At 38.6% G+C, this 21695-nt stretch overlaps 1 long non-coding RNA gene across 1 annotated transcript in view; it reads left to right on the top strand.

The window, feature by feature from the left end:
* The first annotated feature begins 2369 nt into the window (after window positions 1-2369).
* Window positions 2370-21695, top strand: part of LOC121521731 — a 42789-nt gene continuing 23463 nt past the window's right edge. Inside the window, exon 1 of the long non-coding RNA XR_005992884.1 lies at window positions 2370-2699. This is a non-coding gene — a long non-coding RNA (uncharacterized LOC121521731). The remainder of the gene's footprint in view (window positions 2700-21695) is intronic.

Here is a 21695-nt window from a genome sequence, read left to right as displayed (position 1 = left end):
TAAGGAATTTACCAATCAGATGAAGCGTATGAGGTGATACTCGACACAACAGAAGGACGACAGGCAATGTTTTACAATAAATCAATTAAAACGTGTCCTGTCTTTTGAAATCTACCTTACATATTTAAACTGCATATTTTTTTTCTTCAGAAGTAAAGATGAAGTAATGACAATGTTCTATCCTCTCTTGGCTATATCTAACTATCTTTGTAATATTTAAACACTAGCCTATAATTGATTGTCTGAGCTTTTACGTCTGGGTCAGTTTTGATAACATTACATGTTATCAAGTGAACTTTAAATGTGTTTTATGTCTTGAAATCGGGGGACTGCTACTTCTGATAATTCTTGTTGCCATATCAAAAGCTGACCGGAGGGGGTTGGGTTGTAGAAGGTAAAATAAACCTAAAAAGAGTCAGGAATTTTTGTCTGTATTTCATTTAGCCTAGCTGCTTTACTTCAGGCTTCTTCTTTTACACTGCCCCTATGCTCTCAGCTCTTCTCAAACATAACTCAAAGGCGCCGTCTAGCGGTCACATCTGATCACTACTGTCTGAACATCACTACATCCCACCTTCAGCAGGTTAACTCCTTTTCTTTCACTTTCAAGGTTAAGATGTAACAAGCAAAGTGATTGCAAAAAATAATCACTACCATCTTAATCAGGTAAAACTAACAGGGTGTTTTAACTCGTTCTTCGTACCTTATAACATACACTATATTGCCATAAGTATTCGCTCACCTGTCTTGACTCGCATATGAACTTAAGTGACATCCCATTCTTAATCCATAGGGTTTAATATGACGTTGGTCCACCCTTTGCAGCTATAACAGCTTCAGCTCTTCTGGGAAGGCTTTCAAAAGGTTTAGGAGTGTGTTTATGGGGATTTTTGACCATTCTTCCAGAAGCGCATTTGTGAGGTCACACACTGATGTTGGACGAGAAGGCCTGGCTCTCAGTCTCCCCTCTTATTCATCCCAAAGGTGTTCTATGGGGTTGAGGTCAGGACTCTGTGCAGGCCAGTCAAGTTCATTCACACCAAACTCTCTCATCCATTTCTTTATGGACCTTGCTTTGTGCACTGGTACACAGTCATGTTGGAAAAGGAAGGGGCCATCCCCAAACTGTTCCCACAAAGTTGGGAGCATGGAATTGTCCAAAATCTCTTGGTATGCTGATGCATTCAGAGTTCCTTTCACTGGAACTAAGGGGCCAAGCCCAGCTCCTGAAAAACAACCCCACACCATAATCCCCCCTCCACCGAACTTTACACTTGCCGCAATGCAGTCAGAGAACGTGTCTCCACTGCTCTAGAGTCCAGTGGCGGTGTGCTTTACATCACTGCATCCAACACTTTGCATTGCACTTGGTGATGTATGGCTTGGAAGCAGCTGCTCTGCCACGGACACCCATTCCATGAAGCTCTCTATGCACTGTTCTGTTCTGTTCAGCCTCACTGTTGTCTAGTCCTTGGGGGGCTCTTCAGAGAGCATCAGCAGTGGCCAGCTGTTCGCCTGGAACATAAATGATTTTATAGTTAAACCTCAACAGTCTTGGTCTGTATTTGAGGATTCTTGGAGGTAGACCATCCAAAGGCTGAGAGCCTAGCAGTGGGATTAAGGATTTATGATCAGCTCTCACTGTGAGTTCACAGCTTAGCAGATATGAGCTGAGTTGTTCACAGGCCCATGTTGCTGCTAGAGCTTCTTTTTTGATTTGATATAATGGACCTCTGTGGGTGTCAGCCTCCGTAATATGTAGGCTACACCACCGGTCTCAGTCTTGTAATTTTTTTGACAGATTCACAAACCTTTGCACACATTTGCAGATCTGTACACACATTTCTAAAATTATCTACACATTTGCAGATTTGTGTACAGATCCTTGTGCACATTTGCAAATAGTTTTCCAAAAATAATAGCCCCATATACTTCTATTTTGGAACAGACACGTAAAAGACACCAGCGCTCTGAAGTCTATTTTACTTCATCTGTTGCCTCCCAAATATCAACCCCAACACCTGAAATGTCACGATAAGATGAAAAAAAAAGAACTATTACCTGCAGGGCACAATAATCAAGACTCACTGAGAAGGCCAAGGTAGCCCTGTTTTTTGCCCTGTTGCCCCTCCCACTCAGTGTTTTAATCACATATTTAAAAAAAAATTGTTTAAATTAAATTCTCTTTAAACTTTTGAGCTACCAACACTTTCTGCACCAACATTTAACATATATTATCTGTCAGTTTCAGTCCACATCAAAGTCATATATGTGGAGAAAATTCATGAAACAAACAATGGAAAGATGTTTTTCGAACCAGGTACCAACTGTCATTGTCCGCCTTCGCGCCTATTTACGGTGCAGTGATGAGTCGCTTCGGTTTGTTGTTTCAACTGCTGAAAGTTCATGGAGGGAGGAAACTGCAGAGCACCTTACCAGACCATACGTTGATTGAAAAGTCTTAATATGCAGCGGTAAAGTGTTTATTCGATTCTGGGAAAAAAGTTAGTTCATCCTGTTCGGTTATGTCAGACCTAAACGACGGTTAGATACTTAATTTCAGCAAAATAAGGGAGAGCGGATATAAACTGACTCACCCACAGTTAGCAGTGGCGCCACTGCTAACTGACAACATCGTGGGGTCACCGTCAAAGAAGAGACTGGGGACGTTTAAGAGGTTCCACCATGCCTCAAACACCGTGAGTAAACATATTTAGTAGAAATAATTTAAAGACCTAAATGTCTGGTTGCCAACTTTACCTCAACCTTAGCTAACTAACTAACTAGCTAGCTAGCTAGCTAGCTGGCTAGCAAGAGCGGCGTTTGTCTGTTTCCGTTGTGTTCAGGAGGGAGAGGATTTTTGTGGTGGCTCCAATTTTAATTTTTATGGTTTGTTGCTGATGTAAACGTTAATGCGCATTTGTTCACTTCAAATCATTTATATGGAATTCATTGTGATTGAGAAAGGATCATACAACACTTACTTTAATGTACCGGCTCTTTTTTTATCTTTATTTTTATGAGTGTGCTGGTACTGCGTCACAGTGCTGTTACACCAAAACTTTTCAGCTTTATCATGAGAAAATAGATAAATCAATTTGAATACACATTTGAAATAACAGCTATTAAAACGACATCCTGTGACAAGACGTTGACGTTATGAGATAAAATGTCAACATTATGAGATAGAAGTCTAAATTATGCCAACTATGAGGCATTAAGTTATGATTATGTGACAAAAAGTAAAAAAAATTATGAGATAAAAGATATTACCAGTGAGAGTGTCATAATGAGATTATAAAAAAGTATAAATTATGAGATCAAAAATATAAATTGGGAGATAACTTGTCAAAATGTTTTTTAATCTCAGAATTCTGCCTCACTGTCTCATATTTTTGACTGCCTCATAATTCTGACGTTTAATTTAGAATTTTGAATCACTATCTCATAATTTTAACTTTTTATCTCAGAATTATGATTAACTGTCTCAATATTTTTACTTTTCCCCTCATGATTTAGACTACTATCATATAATTTCGACTTTCTACATCATAATAATGATGTACTTTCTTATGATTTCTAATTTTTATCTCCTATATGACTTTATAATCATTATTTAAACTTTTTGATTAAGCATTCTGACTCACTATCTGAATATTTTGACCTTTGTTCCCTAATTATTTAGGCAAGTATCTCATAATTTCGACTTTTGTATCACATTTATAATAATGACTAACTTTCTCATAATTTTGATGTTTTAATTCTTAATTTTAATTCACCATCACATGATTTTCATTTTACAAAATCTCATATATGCTATGTCTCACTTTTTCATAATTTTGACTTAAATCTCCCAATTTAGACTTTTATCTCACAATCTTGTCTTTTTCTGTTATAGTTATGACTTAATTTCTTATAATTTAGATCTTTTTATTTCTTGATTTGGACTTTTTTTGATAATTCTGTCCTTTTAATCTATAAGTATGACTATGAACTCATAATTTTGATTTACTATCTAAATCTTTTTTTCACATCATGATTTCGACTATAATCTCATAAGTGTAACTATTTGTGTCATAATAATGACTTACTCTCTCATATTTTTTGACTTTTTCATTCTTAATTTTGACTCGCTAACACATAATGCTAACTAATGTTTTCATAATTTCAACCTTTTAATTCATTATTTTAACTCTCATTCTCATGAATTCAGCATTTTATCTCATAACTATGGCTTCCTTTCTAATAATATTTTATTATAATTTTGCCTTATTAGCTCATAATTCTACTTTTTTATGTCTTAAAATGTTTGTCAAAAATGACTTAATACTCATAATGACTTTTATCTAATAATTAGGACTTACTATCTCATAATTTAAATTTTAGAATTGCTTCATTTTTTATGTGCTGTAGATGGACTGCCATATGACCCTGTTATAAGTAGCTGAGTAAAATTCTGTAGCTGTAGCTTGCCTCATACCACATGCTCATGGAAATGGAAATTTTTGCCTTTTATTTATTTACATAAACTATAAGAGGGCTCAGACAGAATTGAAAATTTTAAGATATTCTAACCCATGATCAACCACATTTTTAACAGAATTACTTCCCTAAGCAAAAAAAAAAAAAAAAGAAATGCATTTATGACAATAATCTTAGAATAGGACATTAAAGCTCCTCCTTGCTTAGATTAGAACTACTTTAATTTACCTTAGAAACCAAACTAGTTTGATATTTGAAGTTTAATGAATTATGATTTGATAATGGACATGAAAACATTCAGAATTTGTTTGCATCTTTGGCTTTTGTCTGCGCAGTTATTGATTTATGATTGATTTTGACATTACCAATGCAATTGAAGCAAAGTTTGTTCCCATTCCTGCAGGTGAATAGGAGAATGGTTGTGATTTTTAAAGACTGCATCATCCTCAGGAAACAGCAGGGGGAGGCAGAGACCATATTCCTGTAAATAGTTCATTTATAGTTTAATGATCGGGCCACAGTCTAATGTCCCCCTCTGCGGCCTCATGTTGCTTAAAATTAGAGCAGTCCACTTTCCAGGAGGATGCTGTCCCAGCTGAGGTCAAATTTAGACTTTCTCAAAACCCAGAATTAAAGAAAAAAAAACCCTGATGCCCTACTGAAGGGAGAAAATAATCTTAAAGCTTCTCTCTTGTGGTGTAGTGTGCTGGGATTCTTGTTGATGAGATCAAGGAGTCATCTACTCAATGACTCTTCGTTGAGTGTCTCCTCTTGCTGCAGACGACAGTAAAACCTCTCAGCTCTGACACTGAACATTTAGTGATCATAATTTCAAGTGAATGGAAAAACTGTTAAGCTCTCATGACAGCAGCAGATTGCCTACGTGCAAGTCTCATAAACTAGGGAGCTGTTTGTTGGGATTTCCAGGAATTAGAGTGTTTAAAGTTCAGGATAACTTCACAGCATGAAAACACTGGGAGAACTGTGTTTATGATGGGAAAATAATTTGATGTATGAGCTGTATTGACTTATAAATCCAATATCTGGGCTGTCCAGGCAGTGCCTACGTGCATTGTACACTGTATTTTTAATGAATAAGTCAAAACATTTGAATCAGACAAATATGCTTATGGCAAGATGCTGTGCCAATATTTTGATCTAAATAGTGTATTTGTTGTTCTATGCCTGTTTGACTGACTGAGTCCCCAAGTCATGACTGCTCAAGGTGACAAAAATAACACCACCATCAGCAGAAGTGAATGGGACAAAGAAGAAGACTATTGACTATTACACATTGTATATGATTGTCTTTATTGCAGAATCACCATCAAGACACTGCTGCTGTAATGGGTTTCATTTCGAGTATTGTATCAGATTGTATCTTGATGTAATGCAGCATGAATTAGCTTGTGATAGCCAATCCTTCATTCAAATGTATCATCCTTTCTACCATGTTTCACATTCACATTTTAGGCTTCAACTCTAGCAGTTTCAAACTTGGTAACTTAAGTTAGTTTTAACTGGTTGCTGTTACAAGGTAAAGAGACCCAAAATATAACTTACTTGGATGAATCACTCAACAATCCCCTGTGTGTATTACTGAGGGGTGCAATGATCCATCAATGTGGATCAATTGGTTGGTCATTTGTCAATCAAATCAAAAGAAAGTCTAAACATTGATTTACACCATAGACTGTAGAAAGAATTGGACAAACCCCTTGTGACATTAGTCGTCTGCTTACAATGGGTGGACTCAAACGGCTCTTGAAGCCAATCTGTGGAGGCTTCCATATTGAAATCGCTGCCTTAACAGAACTTTGGATCAACCTAACAGCCCGCCCACTAAGCGCAACTTCCTGTCAGCCTGATAGCTAGCATTCCGGTTGACAGAAACAGAGCCTCTGCCTGCCGAGCTATCTGTCAATCAAATGAGATGCGCCAATCAGCTTTCATCCTAAATATAATCCAAATGATCATGGTACAAAAAAATTCAACCCCCGTGCAGTGGGAGCACAATAAGACACTAGCTAATGAGACATGTTTGGTGTTTTGAACCAGACTGTCAACCAGTTTATTTCTAGTGTCAAAACCGGCTGTTTAACAGGTGTCCAGACGGGACCTCTGGTGTTCCTGCAGCCAGCCTCAAGTGGTCACTCATGGTATAGCAATTTTTTGCACTTCTGCATTGGCTTCATTTTTCTGGACCGGGGGTTGCCGCTTGATTTACACCCTCATCTATAAGTTACGCTTATATTTTGGAATTCTTCATGCCCTGTTTGATAAGTCCGGCCCAGCTGCACGTCATCCTGAACTTTCAAACAAGATAGCAGTAAACAAGCAACTGCTAACAGCTACCAGTCAAGATTAAGAAGATAAAGAGGATATATACTTCTCTCTCAGGTGTTTGGAGATATTTTAGAAATAGACTGCCCTTGGGTTGGCCTCTTGACTTTTAATCCATATACAAAAGTCGTAAAGATAGTTTATGGACAAAATCAGAGCTCCCCTCGCCATCTACCCATGGCTTTAATAGTGCGAGTGGTGTCTAATACAGGCTCTGCAGCTAAAAGGAGAGGCAAAAGTGAGATTTTTAAGGCTTCCTTGGATACAGTGATTGTTGTCTGACGTCCAGGCTCTCTTCATATCCTCCCCCTCTTTCCCTCCCATTATGAGCTCACTCTGTTCCCATTTGTTCATTTAACATAATTGAGATTATAATAAAACAAAAATAATAAACTGTATCATGGCAGATTTCGTCACATCGTAAAAAAAAAATTGTATACTTGTGGAAAGAATCAATATATCGTGATAAAGCCGGTTATTTACACTGGTAGTGATACTATATATGAAATAAATAAACTGACATAAATATAAAAAGTTAAGATTGTACATCTTTAAATCTGAATTTTTATATACTTTTGTCAGTCAATTAATTTTTGTATTTAATTTTTAATTCCTTTACATTTATTGGTTGATTAATTACCCAATCAGATGGATAGTCAGAACATCGATCAATATAGTCACCTTCAAGCTAAGCTTTTATTTTGAAATTCCTCCCACAAGCCTATAAATAGTTTCTCCCTGGCTGCACATGAGAATTTGGATCTCCAACCAGGTTTTTCAGATAAACTCACACCTTAATGATGAAGTGAAAAGCAATAGTTGTGTGAGATGTCATGTGGAATCATTCTTTTGCTTTGTACAGACCATTATGTGCATTCAAAGTCAAACAACAGGACCATTTCATGACTTTGACAGAGAGCAGGAACCTTCTTATTTTGACTTTGAGTTGTAGTCTTTCTCAATACTTGATATTTTTTAAATTTGAGCAAGTACAGTACTTCCCCCAAAATATACTCTAGTAGAAGTACTGATTTCAAAATGTACCGAAAAAGAGTACAAGTGCACACAAGCTACTCAAGTACAGTAACTGTAGAAAATGTAATTATTACTTTCCACCTCCATACTGCTTTTTTCTCCCTAATTGGGTCACAATCCTGCTTTGGAAGAAAACAGTGTTGTAATGTTAAATAATTTAACCTTGGGAGTGCTGGTTTCATTAAAGACTCCTCTACTGAAGATAGAAAGTGCCAATGGAAGTTGGCAGCCGAGCTCACAGACTGTGCATCGGTACTTCACAACTATCACTGTAGTCTGAGAGCTTAACTACTACACTGTTAGCTAGCGGGAGTGCAAACTCCACGTGGTGATGATGCTAAAAGAGCTACAGCTGCACAGAAACTGCATGTTGTGGAGTTTGTTGACTGAAGTGGATATGCAGAAAGACGATTTAAACCCACTTAGGGACAAGCACAAACAGACAACATCTTAAGTCTGGTCAGACTTATGTTTCAGATTTTGTGCTGTCTGCCAAGAACTGACCTTTTGAACTCCGTACGCCTCGTAAACAACTAAAACTTTTGGCTTCAGAGCAGTGCAAGAAGAGGTGCCCAGTTCAACATCTCAAGTTTTAACACTGCTAAGTCCATTTTTTGTTATTTTTTTCTGTGGTCACTCAGATTGATACTGAAAAGATTGTTTTAAAAGGTTATTTTCTCATTAGATCATATTCTGGAACACGTGAGCCTATAGCCTTTTAGCCTTTACTAAAGTAAGTAAGAATCACCGTTTCCATTCTGTAATACCATTCATTTAATGCACATACTGCAGGCTTTGTTCTGATCTACAGTGGACCTGTATTTCTCAAAATGTGTCCTTGAAGAGTCACAACATCTGTGGCAGCCATGAAAAAAATATGAGTACCCAGGAGCATTATCATTTCATGCTGAACGGCCCAGAAACATTTGATTGACAGCCAGTGTCCAGTGGTGTGAGGAGTAGGACCTGCGGGAGGGAAAGGTGACGATGGAGCACTTTATGTACACGCAGCTCATCCCTGGCTGCTGAAATGTCACATGTCTGTGTCAGCTGAACAGAGCAAGGCGGGTCACAGCTTGATTAAAAAGCATCATGTGAGAACTGTCCACCTTTCTGCATGGCAGCTTAATAGTCAGAATCAGTCCAACCCCACAATTATTCATGATCACAGCTCAGCAATGCTCACCTGTGCGTACACTTCACACTGATATAAGTGTGACCTCGTGACTCTGTGCTGTTATATAACATGTACATCTGCACCATGCGGGCTTTCTCAGAGAAAAGACCACCTGCTGACACTCAGGTCAGAAATCACCATAATATGAGTACCTTTTAGTACTCATGACTGATTTTATGTCTACAATATGTTGCTCTTTTTTAGAAAAAAAAAATACAGTAAACATCAGAAAATTATCCAAGAGCTTATTAGATGTTTTTCCAAAGGGAGCAATTGAACTTGGTTTTGTTCTCAAAAATCTTCTAGAAATGTAAAAACTTTTCATTGTTTATTGAGTTGTAGTTAGATAATATGAACTAAATAAGATGGTGTGCTAAGTTATAATGCAGATAAAAAGATTGGGGGCTTACACCATTAATGGACTGCCACTGCTAGTAGCACCAAAAAAGTGCGTCATTTGCAAAACTTATCTCCTCCATCTCAGGGTTTTGTTCACATAGCATGCATTATGTGTTAAACTCCGGTGCAAACATGGCAAAAATTTGTCCTGCTCTGTACGGTTTGCTCTTGGTTTTTGTTATCTTAATGTGAGCAGAGGTTGTCTGCACCTTACAGCCTTAAGAGTCCACAACCACTGTTTTTTTATGCTAGCAGCGCTCATTTTAGTCCCCTAATGGATCAGCAGCTGTGATATTAAGCTTAATATCCATTTGACTTGGATGCTGAGAAGTCTATGCTTTACGTAAAGGCTTCTAATCATGACCAATTCAATTTGTTTATTAAGAAACCATGTCTGAACACAAATCCTCTGGTGAACCCAGTACCACAGTAGGTTAATTTGAAATCATAGGAAATAACTCATTGTAAAATAATAAAGTGCGTTCACATTTTTTTGTCAAACAAAAATGAACTAAAACACGCCGCTTACGGTGGTGATGACATCATGTTTATAATGAACAAAACATTTTAAAAAATGTTGGTACTATCTTGTCCCTACATGCTTTTACCTAAAAACATGAGGCGATCCACATTTTCTGAATCAAGAACAGAGTGTTTTTTTGTTCACTATAGTCCCAGTCGTGGAAAAAACCCTCTCCGCCCTGACGGAGGTGCTCAGGATGCACAGGTAACTGTGTGCCAGCAGGGACAGGAGAGGACCGGAACTTTTTCCACTGCGACAGCGGGTTACTGTCAGTGGGCATCGCGGTTTAACTCTCGTCCATCAGCATCTCTTGATGTAGCAAAGCCTCAAGTGCCAAATCACCACCAGCGTGTGCACCACCTTGATGATAAACATCCCCAAACATCCCCAATGGCTGCCATTGCTACACCTGTGTTTTGGTTTGAAAACTTTATTGTTTATCATGTCATGTGACAAAACATTTGGTTCCTACACCTACATATGGGTGAAGTAGAGGCCAAGGAGAGAGAGGAGAGACTCAAGAACAATTATAAACGGCAAACATATTTTAAAAACACACTCAAATAGTAACTTCAGCTTTCTAATATTAATGAGTTTTAAAATATTCTTATTATATTCGAACCCCGAAATGTATTCCAACAGCCTTATACAGCAGTAGCATCTGTGTGGATAAGATTGATGATTCGGAGGACAAAAGTTGTCTGACTTTTACCTGGGTGAATGTTGAATGATAACGGAACAATCTCTAGCATCTATCTAGTATGTTATTGCTCAGCTTGTGCCATGATTTCTGAAAGAAATAAGCATATTCTCTCAGTGTACAGAAGGTTGAGGCTCACTGTGGAGTAGAGTAGCTGCTGTATTCATATTTGTATAATCATTTGTTCATAACAGCTCCTACAAATTGTCAGTTTTACGGTTTGTGTGACCACTTGCAGCTATTAACAGTGTTCCTGTAAGTGTTGTGCAGCCTATCCTGTTGAACAAATGGGTCACCTTTACTGGCTTTGTTTACACACTGTTTAACTGAAGTTGGATTTATTGCATGATATTTTAATACCTGGACAGCATAAACAACAGCTACCATTAACTGTACAGACACAAATCAGGCCTCCAGGGCAGATGTGCTGCTTTTTTCCATTAGGTAAATCATTGGTGTAAGTTTAGTTTTACATTCAGATAACTGAGTTATTATTCACCATCTCCTCATGACATAGAAGGTTGTAGCAACACACGTGAGGTCAGAAATCAGAGTCCATATTTGGTAACAATAATGCAAGGAGAGTTTGTCTTTGTACAGGGGTGAGATCACTGTAATAAACTGGACTATAAATCTGCTCAGCTTCCAGAAACAGTTTGATTTAGGTGGTGTTTTATGGACAGGTAATGATGTAAAACTGCTATTTCTGTCCCAACTTTGATTGCGTTTAAGTATCAAATTAAAATCTTTGCAGGCACAGTATCATTTTCTCTTAAATTGAGAAAAATTCAACTTTGACTTCTGTCTCTACATATGACCTTTTCTCCAACACTATAACTTTGTTGTCTTTTCAGGATGGTCATATCCCTCTAATATGTTGTGCATTTTAAAATGACAAAACCTCTGACGCAGGCACGCCTGACCCGTGACCCTCTGTCTTTCCTGTCCACTCGTCTCCTCTCTAACTATTATTTACTGTATCAGCAGCACACCAGGACGGTTGTCGTGATTATGCATCAGCCGCTGAGGGCTGTCATTGGTTATGCAACAGCTCTCCAGTGGGGCTCAGCGTGCTTATAGCCAGAACCAGTGCTCTCTTAAGTCCTTGCGTGGCCTCAAGTGGCCATCAAACACACGTGGAGTAAAATTACAGAGTCTCGTGTCCTTAGAGATTCGTTTGAAGAGGATTGAAATGTAAATATTGTTGAGACATCCCTATTCTACTGGTCACATGGGGGATTCATATAGGTTTATTTTCCTTTAAGCCCTCTTGAGGCTATAGGAGTGTAGAACCTATTGTCCTCCCAACCAAGGTTATAATAGCTTTGAATTTTTCACGATTTTTTTGTTTTTATTTCGTACAAACAACAATACCCTGGATCAGCCTACATGAACGTCCATCCATCTATCAACATGGCCACAAAACCTTAAATATGCAGCATAGATAATACGCATCCTTGAAATAACATTTTCACTTTCATTGGTGGCCTCTGCCACCTGACAAAATAAAAAAACTTTAGTCCTGCTAGAACAGCCCCACTGTGACTCTAAGTTTTTTTTTAATTGAGAATTAGAATCACCACCACAAGCTTAGCCGTGCAAACTCAGTGTAGAGTCAACAAGAGCTGAAGTGCGTGCTGCGTAAAATCACCCATCATCTGTTGCGTCACCCACCACAAAGTTTTAAAGTGCCTCATCAGCACATTAACTGTGTGTGGGAAGATCATCAAATTGGTTTCCATGGCCGGGCAGCTGCATGCAAGCCTCCCATGGTCATGTACAATGCAAAGTGTCAGCTCGAGTGGTGTAAAGCTCTCAGCATCAGGACACTAGAGCAGTTGAATGGGAGAGGCTTTACAAAAGTGGTAGAGGAAGTTTGGAGTGATGAATCATGCTTCACTATCTGGCAGTCTGGTGGATGAATCAGGGTTTGATGGATGGCAAAAGATCATTTCCTGCCAGAACTCATAGCACTCACAGTCTAGAGGTGTTTTTTTAAGGTATGGGCCGGATCCTGTCTCAGCTGTAGGCTTTTTTTCACTGTTGCCAGACACTTTTCCAACATTGTGGTAGACGTTTGGCTGAAGCCCTTTGTTATTCAAGCATAACTTTGCCACTGTTCAGAAAATGAAGGGTGAAAGAGTAAAGAGTAAAAACAGAGAGGGGGTGATTTAGTCCTGTGGTGCTGTAATTGTCCAGTACTTTCAAATATATCAAACAATCTGCACATGTTTGAGACCTTGCAATTTTGCCTTATCTCTGCAACTTGTATGCAAATTTGACAAATCAACCTATTAGGCAGAATTTTTGAGCTGAAATATCTATATTAATCTAAAAGTGACCGTTATACATCTTTTTCATTGAGGTCTTACATTGTCTTCAATTTTTCTAAAGTTTTTAAGAGAGATTTTCTTAATTTTTGTAACTGAAACGGGTCATATCTTGTCATGGTGGCTTTCATAGGTTGATTCAATCAATCAGCACTTATTTTGACTTGAGGACTGTCAAAAGGTGTATATACCAAACAGAAAACCAACATTTTGTTTTCATTAATAAATTCCTCATTATGAGGGGGAAATGCACTTAAAAAGTGCACTTCTGCATTCACACTTGAAATAACCCACCTCTGCCTGTTGTTTGGTTAAAGGAAAATTAGTAATCCTCTGTACTTACACGGAAACAGCTTAAGGGACGGTGCCTACAGCCTCTGTTTTTGTGCTGACAGGGCCTGATTTGCCAGGTAAGGGGGCAGCCAGAATCGAGCTAAATGCATGTCAACACACACACGTGACGCCCAGCAGCCATGGCCAAGTTCAACAGTATTTCTTTTGTTTGAGCCTTTCATCCCTGGTGATACACCTGAAAACTTCCGGCAGTTTTCAGGCCCATGGGACACCCTCAGAACGACCAGGGTCAACAGATTATATTCCCATGCTCCTGGTAATATGCAAGGACATCCAGAGCATAGCCAGGGTTGTGTCAATCCTCCTTCCCGCGCGATGGTGCCCTCAGGCAGACTATCTTGCAATCATACACCTTCCTTAAGCCTCAGTTTTTGGCCCAAACATGCCTAAATCTTTTGCATGGTACGGTGTATTTGTCCAGCATTTTTTCTGATTTTGTTGAGGTTTTTTTTGTCTTTTGTATGTAATCACCATCTGCATGCGTGGAAAAGATAACCCATAGATTCACTGATTGAAGTGTAGAGCTCATGCTAAAAGTTATGCAGTCTTTCCGTTGCCAATATCATGCTGTGCTTCTTCTAGGGTACCTTATTAACAACAAGACTCCACGCATGCAAAGAAATGTCAGAGGCTATTTTTAATAGAATAGGCCTTTTTACAGAGATATCATTATATATTTACCCCCTCTTTGAATTGTTTTTTTGTTGTTGTTGTTGTTGTTGTTGTTCCTGCACTTTTTTTGTCCCTTTTACTGTCAGGAATGATAAAAATGATATGGTGCAAAGTTATAACATTATTAGTAGCAGTATTAATATCATTGCACTCTGTCCATTCCACTTTTCATTCCCTCACTGATGATCTTTCAAAAGCCCTGTGTATGGATTTCCCAACAATCACTTCTGCTCATATCTTTTCTGATTATCTAACCAATGAGGAGCTTCGCGATGTGGCCGGGGTGTTCGGGGTACAGAGGGCGTTGCAAATTTTCCTGCGGATCTTCTTGGAGGACACCTAATCACAAGTGACACCGGGGCAGCTCTGCAGATTTGATGCTAATCCATGCTGAAGTCAGAAACATTTCCAGGACTCTCAGCGATTCTTTCTAGATAAAAGGGCACAATTGAAGCTGTGCCATGAAGGCTTGGATGTGATACCAATTTCAATCATTTAAAACCACCTCGGGCTAGGAATAGGGAGTAAAAACCTGACTGTATGCATCCATTTATCTACAGCCTACACACAGCAGCTTGTATACTTGTTCTTGTGACATTTGTTTTTGTAGCAGTTGTTGAATATACTGTATGCAATGCTTTCAGTCCTTAATAGCATGCGTTTATGTTGTAATGTCTTCTTCATGCATGTTTTTGCTCTACCTGAATCTATTTTTAATCTGCAGGTTTTTTGCCCACACCACAATAGCTGGACATGTGTCAGGGGTGTTTTAAAAGAATGAAACAAAATACACAATGAGTTCTTTTTGTTTTTTTTTTTGGCTGTCAAAGCTGAGTAAAGGCTCCAAGGTTGACATATGACAGAGTCTCCCTGAAGCTCTGTCTACTCTTGTAAGAGAGGGGGTGCTGTGTTCAGTTTTGAGCTCCATTCACAGTGACATTATAGGAAAAATGGAAAGGTAGGAAGAGCACTGAATAGCCACAATTTGGGATATGTGAGTCAGTTCTAACACACTTTCATTTTATTATACAAAATTTCCCCCCTGATTCTACTGGCTGTCGCTTCTCAGTGAAAGCTAAAGTAGTGGTTCTAAGGAAACTAAGAGGCCTATATAGCCGTATGATGTGATCACAACCAATTATCAACAGGCATCCTTCATGAACTATTTTAAATCTTGTCTTAGTCCTAGTCTTCCAACTGAAATCCCTTTAGTTTTAGTCACAGTTTATTCATTTCTGACCTTTAAAGTTTTAGTCTAGTTTTAGGTTGACAGAAAAAAATCATTTTCGTCCAGTTTAAGTCCATTGAAAGTTCTTGATTTTATTCAAAACTTTTAGTCAGAACATTTATTCTCTTTACCTGAATCTGAAGTGATTCATGCCTGTGGGTTCTATGCACCCTGTAAGACATGGTATCAAGGTTATTATAGTTAACTACAACTAATTAATAACTTAAACTAAAATGTAAAAATCATTTTAGTGAACTAAAACTAAAAATAATCTGAGCTTAACTAAGGAGACAAAATCTCCTTAGTTTCAGTCTTTGCAAGTGGCAGACTGACATGAACGCCCTTGCCTGAAAAGTGTAAAATCGCCTGATTTGATTGAAGAAAACTTCACAGAATGGTAATTTTAGGTCTTGAGTTGTATACAGACATCAAAATTGAATAAATGTGATGAAAATTGAAGAGCGCTTTCTGGTCTTACCCCTGTCAGGTATCCCAAATTCCCAAAAGAAAAAGAAAAAAACTAAAGTTAACATTAAAGCTAATAAAAACAAAACTATAACAAAGCCTTTTTGCAAAATAGAAACTGAATGAAACTAGTAAAAACTAATTTAAACTAAACTGAAATTGAAAACAAAAGGTAAAACTAAATAAAAATACAAAACTTAAAATCAACACTGGGACTAGGTGCTGCTGATAGCAGGAATACACTCAGTTGTTCGCCTTATGTAACTGAACATCTGCCTCGAGTGTCATGCTGGTATATCTGTGATTGTAGCAGCATCACTTGTGGCATGAATGTTTTACACACAGACTCTGCATGAACAGTGCTCCGACTGCTGATAGGGATTTCAGACAGACTTTAATGTAGATTAGGCATAAAAATAAGAAAACTTGGAGTTTTGGTTCTCAATCAACACAGAAGTAGCAGCATGACGTGCTCTGGGTCATGTGACTATTATTGCACATCCTGCTGTGCGACTGTTGCACATGCACCTATCGCTGTTATGGTTGTCAAGCGATACTCCATTCAGCCCTAATACAGTATTCCCTTTCTAAAATCTAAATACCCTCTGATGATCATCATGCAGTAGTTTGCTGGGGGGGGGAGGGTTTTCCACATGGCAAAGTCGTGACCCACCTTTCGCTGCCTCTAATTGGCTAGTTACCTCCGCCAAGGAGGTTATGTGATTGGGTAGGTTTGTTTGTTTGATTGTTAGTTTGTTAGCAACATAACTCAAAAAGTCATGGACAGATTTTCATGAAATTTTCAGGAAATGTCAGAAATGGCATAAGAAAGAACTGACTAGATTTTGGGACTGATCTGCATCATCGTCTGGATCCAGGAATTTTTTAAAGGATTCTTTACTATTGGGAGATAGGGCTAATGGCAGAGGTCTGCGCTGTTTTTGGTGTGTTTCTATCCAAAGTTTTGGAGTTTATAGAGTTTGAAAGACGCATGCCAGGTCGAGACGAGTCGGAGTGTAACAGAGAACGACAGTGAATTGTAGTGAGAATACTCACAATGCTGGGAGGAATAGAGGAATATTCTCCCTCTGCCATGACTTTCAGTCATCCGGTGAGACCATGAGTGCTTCCGCCATGACAGTCCACACGTAGCAAAGCCAGTGCTTTGCCTCACCCTGTCTCCACCCCACCGGGGAGGGAGTAATCAGCAAATTAGATTTTGGGAGTGATCCGGATCACCGTCTGGATCCAGCAATGTTTTTAAAGGATTCTTCACTATTGGGAGATAGGGCTAATGGCGGAGGTCTACGGTCTCTGAGTACTTCTCTAGTTTATATATGCACAGTCAATACATTATCCTTTTCTGGATTAAAATGGGGGGCACAGATCGAGAGTGTGCCCATTTCTGCAGGCACCACTACACCATTGGTTTTCTGAATTGTTGTTCTGAGGTGGGCCTGAGACTGGATGTAAATAAAAGATGGACATAGTAGTTAGCAGTAAAGGTAGGCAACAAGATGTTTGACATCAGTGGTGACTCATGCAGACTATCTTTAAGCTAAACCGAAAGAAATGTGATTATGCCAAGATAGTTAACCACCTGAAATCCTCCTTAACAGCCTCATGAATGACTTCAGGTGTTTGGATTGGTTTGGTTAAGGTGACTGAAAGCGTCATCTTTGACTCTTGTGAACACTGTAGTACATGTTTTTTGATGTTGGATGACTGTGAATTTCATTTGATTGTTCCTCTACAGTGCTGCTCAATCAAATCAACCTGGAAAACCTCCTCATTAGTAACGTATGAGTTCTGACTTCACACAGATTTTCTGACCATACAACACCAGATACTTTAATCAGCTAATGTCTCACATGGGGCTCCACACAACTGACTTTAGATTGACTTTTTCCTCTATGTATACATATTCTTTCAAAGGTTATCTATGCTGAGACAAAGTAGGGCTTAATTGGCAAAGAGAGCAGCAGTAGCACATTTACAGACAGGAAGAAAAGTTAAGTATGAAGACAAAAGAGAAAGCAGCAGCACACACTCCTGGAACAGTTTAATTGGCTGTTCCCTGGTGTGTAAACATTTGTAGTCTTTTAAGAAATTTGGGCAAATTGTCGCTGCTTTAATTTTTGTTTTGTCAAGGCTTTCCAGGACTGCCTCACTTTTTATAAACAGAAAGTCCCTGAGTTTACCAATGGAGCTCAGCTACCCTGACAAGATCAAATAAGACTTTTTATGTCAAAAGGGCATATCACTGCTTTAGTTTCTTGCTAAAAGGAGTATAAAAAAGCCTGAAGAAGACTAAACAGTGGCTGGTTTTATGATGTGGATTTTGTGGTTTTTGGAAAGATTTAATTGAGGCCAGTCTGGCAGACTCAGCCAGTATGTAACCCAGTTATGAACTCTGTTTACCTTGAAATGGGGTTCAACAAGTTATTTTATTGTTTTATGATATGACATGGAGATTGTCAATCAATAAGGTAACATGATGTTGAAGAAATTACCCTTTTATGTTTACACCTCAGTTGTGCAGCATTGCAACGATACAACACATGTTGTTGATATAATCAGGAGTCTGTGCATTGTGTTGTATTTTGAAAGTACCGGTCACTTGGAGCTTTTGACTTCCTGTTTTGAGCTTTCTGATTGATGGGAATTGTCGCAGTTTTGCCTGAGTGTTGTTATTGTGTACATCCACATCAGGAAATGTTGTCAGTAAAAGCTTAAAAAAACCTCAGCAGGAGAGAAATAAAGCTTAAAACTACAGGTACAGATAAATAACTAAAGGTACAGAGACTCAGAAGAAAATTTTTCTGTTTAAAAAAAAAGTTTGTTTTTTTAAGTTGAATATGCCAATACAGGCTTGTTTTAGGGGGAGGAGGGACTAGCAGCACTTGAACATGCATTTAAATGAGTTATCCTTTATAATTTTTTAATACCATCCTGTAATACAGTTTCTGTGAAGGGCAAAAAAAGTGATATAGATTTTAAGCCATATTGCCCAGCTCTACTGTGGGACAAAGTCGGGGTGTGAGGGCAGAGGAGGTGCATCACATCGCACTGCTCCACTCAAATGACATTAGGACACTCTAATAGAAAACAACTGAATTCAGTGGGCCTTATTGCCTACTGTAAGCTTGCTCATGTCATGTACTTTGGGGGCACACTGTTACTCAACTTACCATGCAGATTTGGTGCCCAAACTTTCCTAAGCTATGATTGTTTTACACTGTAAATCACATGTTAAAAAAAGGTTCTGAATTCTTCAATACCTGACAATCAGCCACAATTTAGCCTATGGATATCTTGTCTTAGTGGTTCTGCGATGTAACTTTGTTTTATCATATCTCAGGTTCAAAAACATGCATCAGTTCTTGGGGCGTGGGGGCCATGAGCTCAAAGTACTTCTTCACTATTAAACCAGATTAAATCTAAATACTCTACCATCAACTTGAAAAAGAAAAATCAGCACACTACTGGGAATGCACTCTTAACACTAGCCATGAGCTGCTGTAGGATACTTGCCCTCTCATCTGCTCAGATTGGCCATAAAAAAGTGCTTCCAAATTTGGTAGTAGGTCCCGGTATTTAAAAAGATTGATCCAGTGTTAAAATCAGTGTTGAAGTTGGCAGAATAAAAGTTAATTAGCGGAGTTAACAAGGTATAAATGCAGTTGTGAAGAAAAAGAAACAATATAACAAATGAGATCATGACTATCTAACTCAGCTTATAGCACTTCATAAAAATGTAGTGTATTTCCACCAATCAAGAGAAAAGTATTAATAGTGTTATTGATAAGGACTTGCATTGATAAAAAGTACCAAAAGGATATTAATGTCAATGCAAATGAATGATCCCCAAAACTAAACTGGTGGTTTATTAAGATTTGGTTGAGTAAAATTTAAAAAAATAAAAAGAATTTCAAAATACTTCTTTCTGCTTTTCAACATTAAGAGTGCTATCTTTGCCACACACTGGAGATCATACTTAACTCCTCATCCCTCTTCTTTATTGTCTACAGCAAATCAGTGACTATTGTACAATACGAGACATAGCCCCCGGTCTGACTGGGTTCTCTATGTTCTGCGCAGTGTTCCCATTTGTTCTCGTCTCAGCTGACGGCATCAACATCTTGGCAAGTGCCAACAGCTTGTTTGTCCACAAAGCTGGGCTCGTGTCCTAAACCATGCAAGCAGAATGATTACAGAGGAGGTGGGAGTGCTGCGTGGTGGTGGTGGTGGGGGTACTGTACCAGAGTCAGCGACAGCACAGCCGGAGGTCACTGTTATGTAACAGCACTAATGTCAGACCATCACATAAGATGAGAACCTCCCCGGCCTCCCTGTTGCTTGATGCCATTTTCTCTTTACATCAGTTATAATAATCACATTACAGACAACCTTAGGTGTGCAGACAGCCGCTTCAAACCATGCTGTATTTGATTCAGGTGTGAACTACAGATGGAGGGAGGTAAATGTGATCTCACTTGAAAATATTTATCATTATTATTTTTATTCAAGTGTCTTTATATCCTGTCTATTACATCTTAAGTTCATTCATCTATTAGATTCTGACACAAAAGATGGAACTTTACTGAGCTTCCATTGTTGGAAATTTGGGTATTACAGCAGCTCACAATAGGGAGAAAAGGTAATCAGCAATACTTCTACTAAAGTGAAAAGGAAGGAAAATTACACCTTCACTTATCGAAGGACCAGAAACTAAGAAAAGCACACAAAGTATGCATCATATTAATGTAAAAGTGGGGCTGTACTACTTGGTAATATTACACATACAAAATAAATAATAATGATACCAGTGATTTAAAAAATAAAAAGTTGCACACTTTAGATCAGTGGTTGTAACATCAGTGGGACTATGGTTGTCTATAAAGGCATTCATATCTATACATACATGCATACACATGAGCATAAGTGCATATACGTATCTATGTACCCTCATGTACAGTTGCGAGAAAAAGTATGTGAACCCTTTGGGATTTCTTGGTTTTCTGCATAAATTGGTCATCAAATGTGTTCTGATCTTCATCTAAGTCAGAACAATAGACAAACACAGTCTGCTTAAACTAATACCGCACAAAAATGGTATGTTTTCATGTTTTTATTGAACAAAACATGAAAAAAGTCACAGTGTAGGGTGGAAAAAGTATGTGAACCCTTAGGCTAATGACTTCTCCAGGAGCTAATTGGAGCCAGGAGTCAGCCAACCTGGAGTCCAATCAATGTGATGAGATTGGATGTGTCAGTTAAAGCTGCCCTGCCCTATAAAAAACACACATCACTTTTCAGTTTGCTGTTCTCAAGAAGCCTTGCCTGATGTGAACTATGCCTCACACAAAAGAGCTCTCAGAAGACCTACGATCAAGAGTTGTTGACTTGCATGAATCTGGAAAGGGTTACAAAAGTATCTCTAAAAGTCTTGATGTTCACGTGTCCACGGTAAGACAGACCGTCTACAAACGGAGAAAGTTCAGCACTGTTGCTACTCTCCCTAGGCGTGGTTGTCCTGTAAAGATGACTGCAAGAGCACAGCGCAGAATGCTCAATGAGGTGAAGAAGAATCCTAGAGTGTCAGCTAAAGACTTACAGAAATCTCTGGCACATGCTAACATTTGTGTTGACAAATCTACAATAAGTAAAACATTAAACAAGAATACCCAAAGCATAGAAGTAAATCAACAACAGAATGGCTTCAACAGAAGAAAATACGCCTTCTGGAGTGGCCCAGTCAGAGTCCTGACTTCAAACTGATTGAGATGCTGTGGCATGACCTCAAGAGAGCGATTCACACCAGACACACCAAGAATATTGCTGAACTGAAACACTTTTGTAAAGAGGAATGGTCCAAAATTCCTCCTGACCGTTGTACAAGTCTGATCTGTAACTACAGGAAACATTTGGTTGAGGTTAATGCTGCCAGAGGAGGGTCAACCAATTATTAAATCCAAAGGTTCACA

This window comes from Cheilinus undulatus, linkage group 14, assembly GCF_018320785.1.
Source record: "Cheilinus undulatus linkage group 14, ASM1832078v1, whole genome shotgun sequence".
NCBI lineage: Eukaryota > Metazoa > Chordata > Actinopteri > Labriformes > Labridae > Cheilinus > Cheilinus undulatus.
This window is presented reverse-complemented; position numbering and strand designations above follow the sequence as displayed.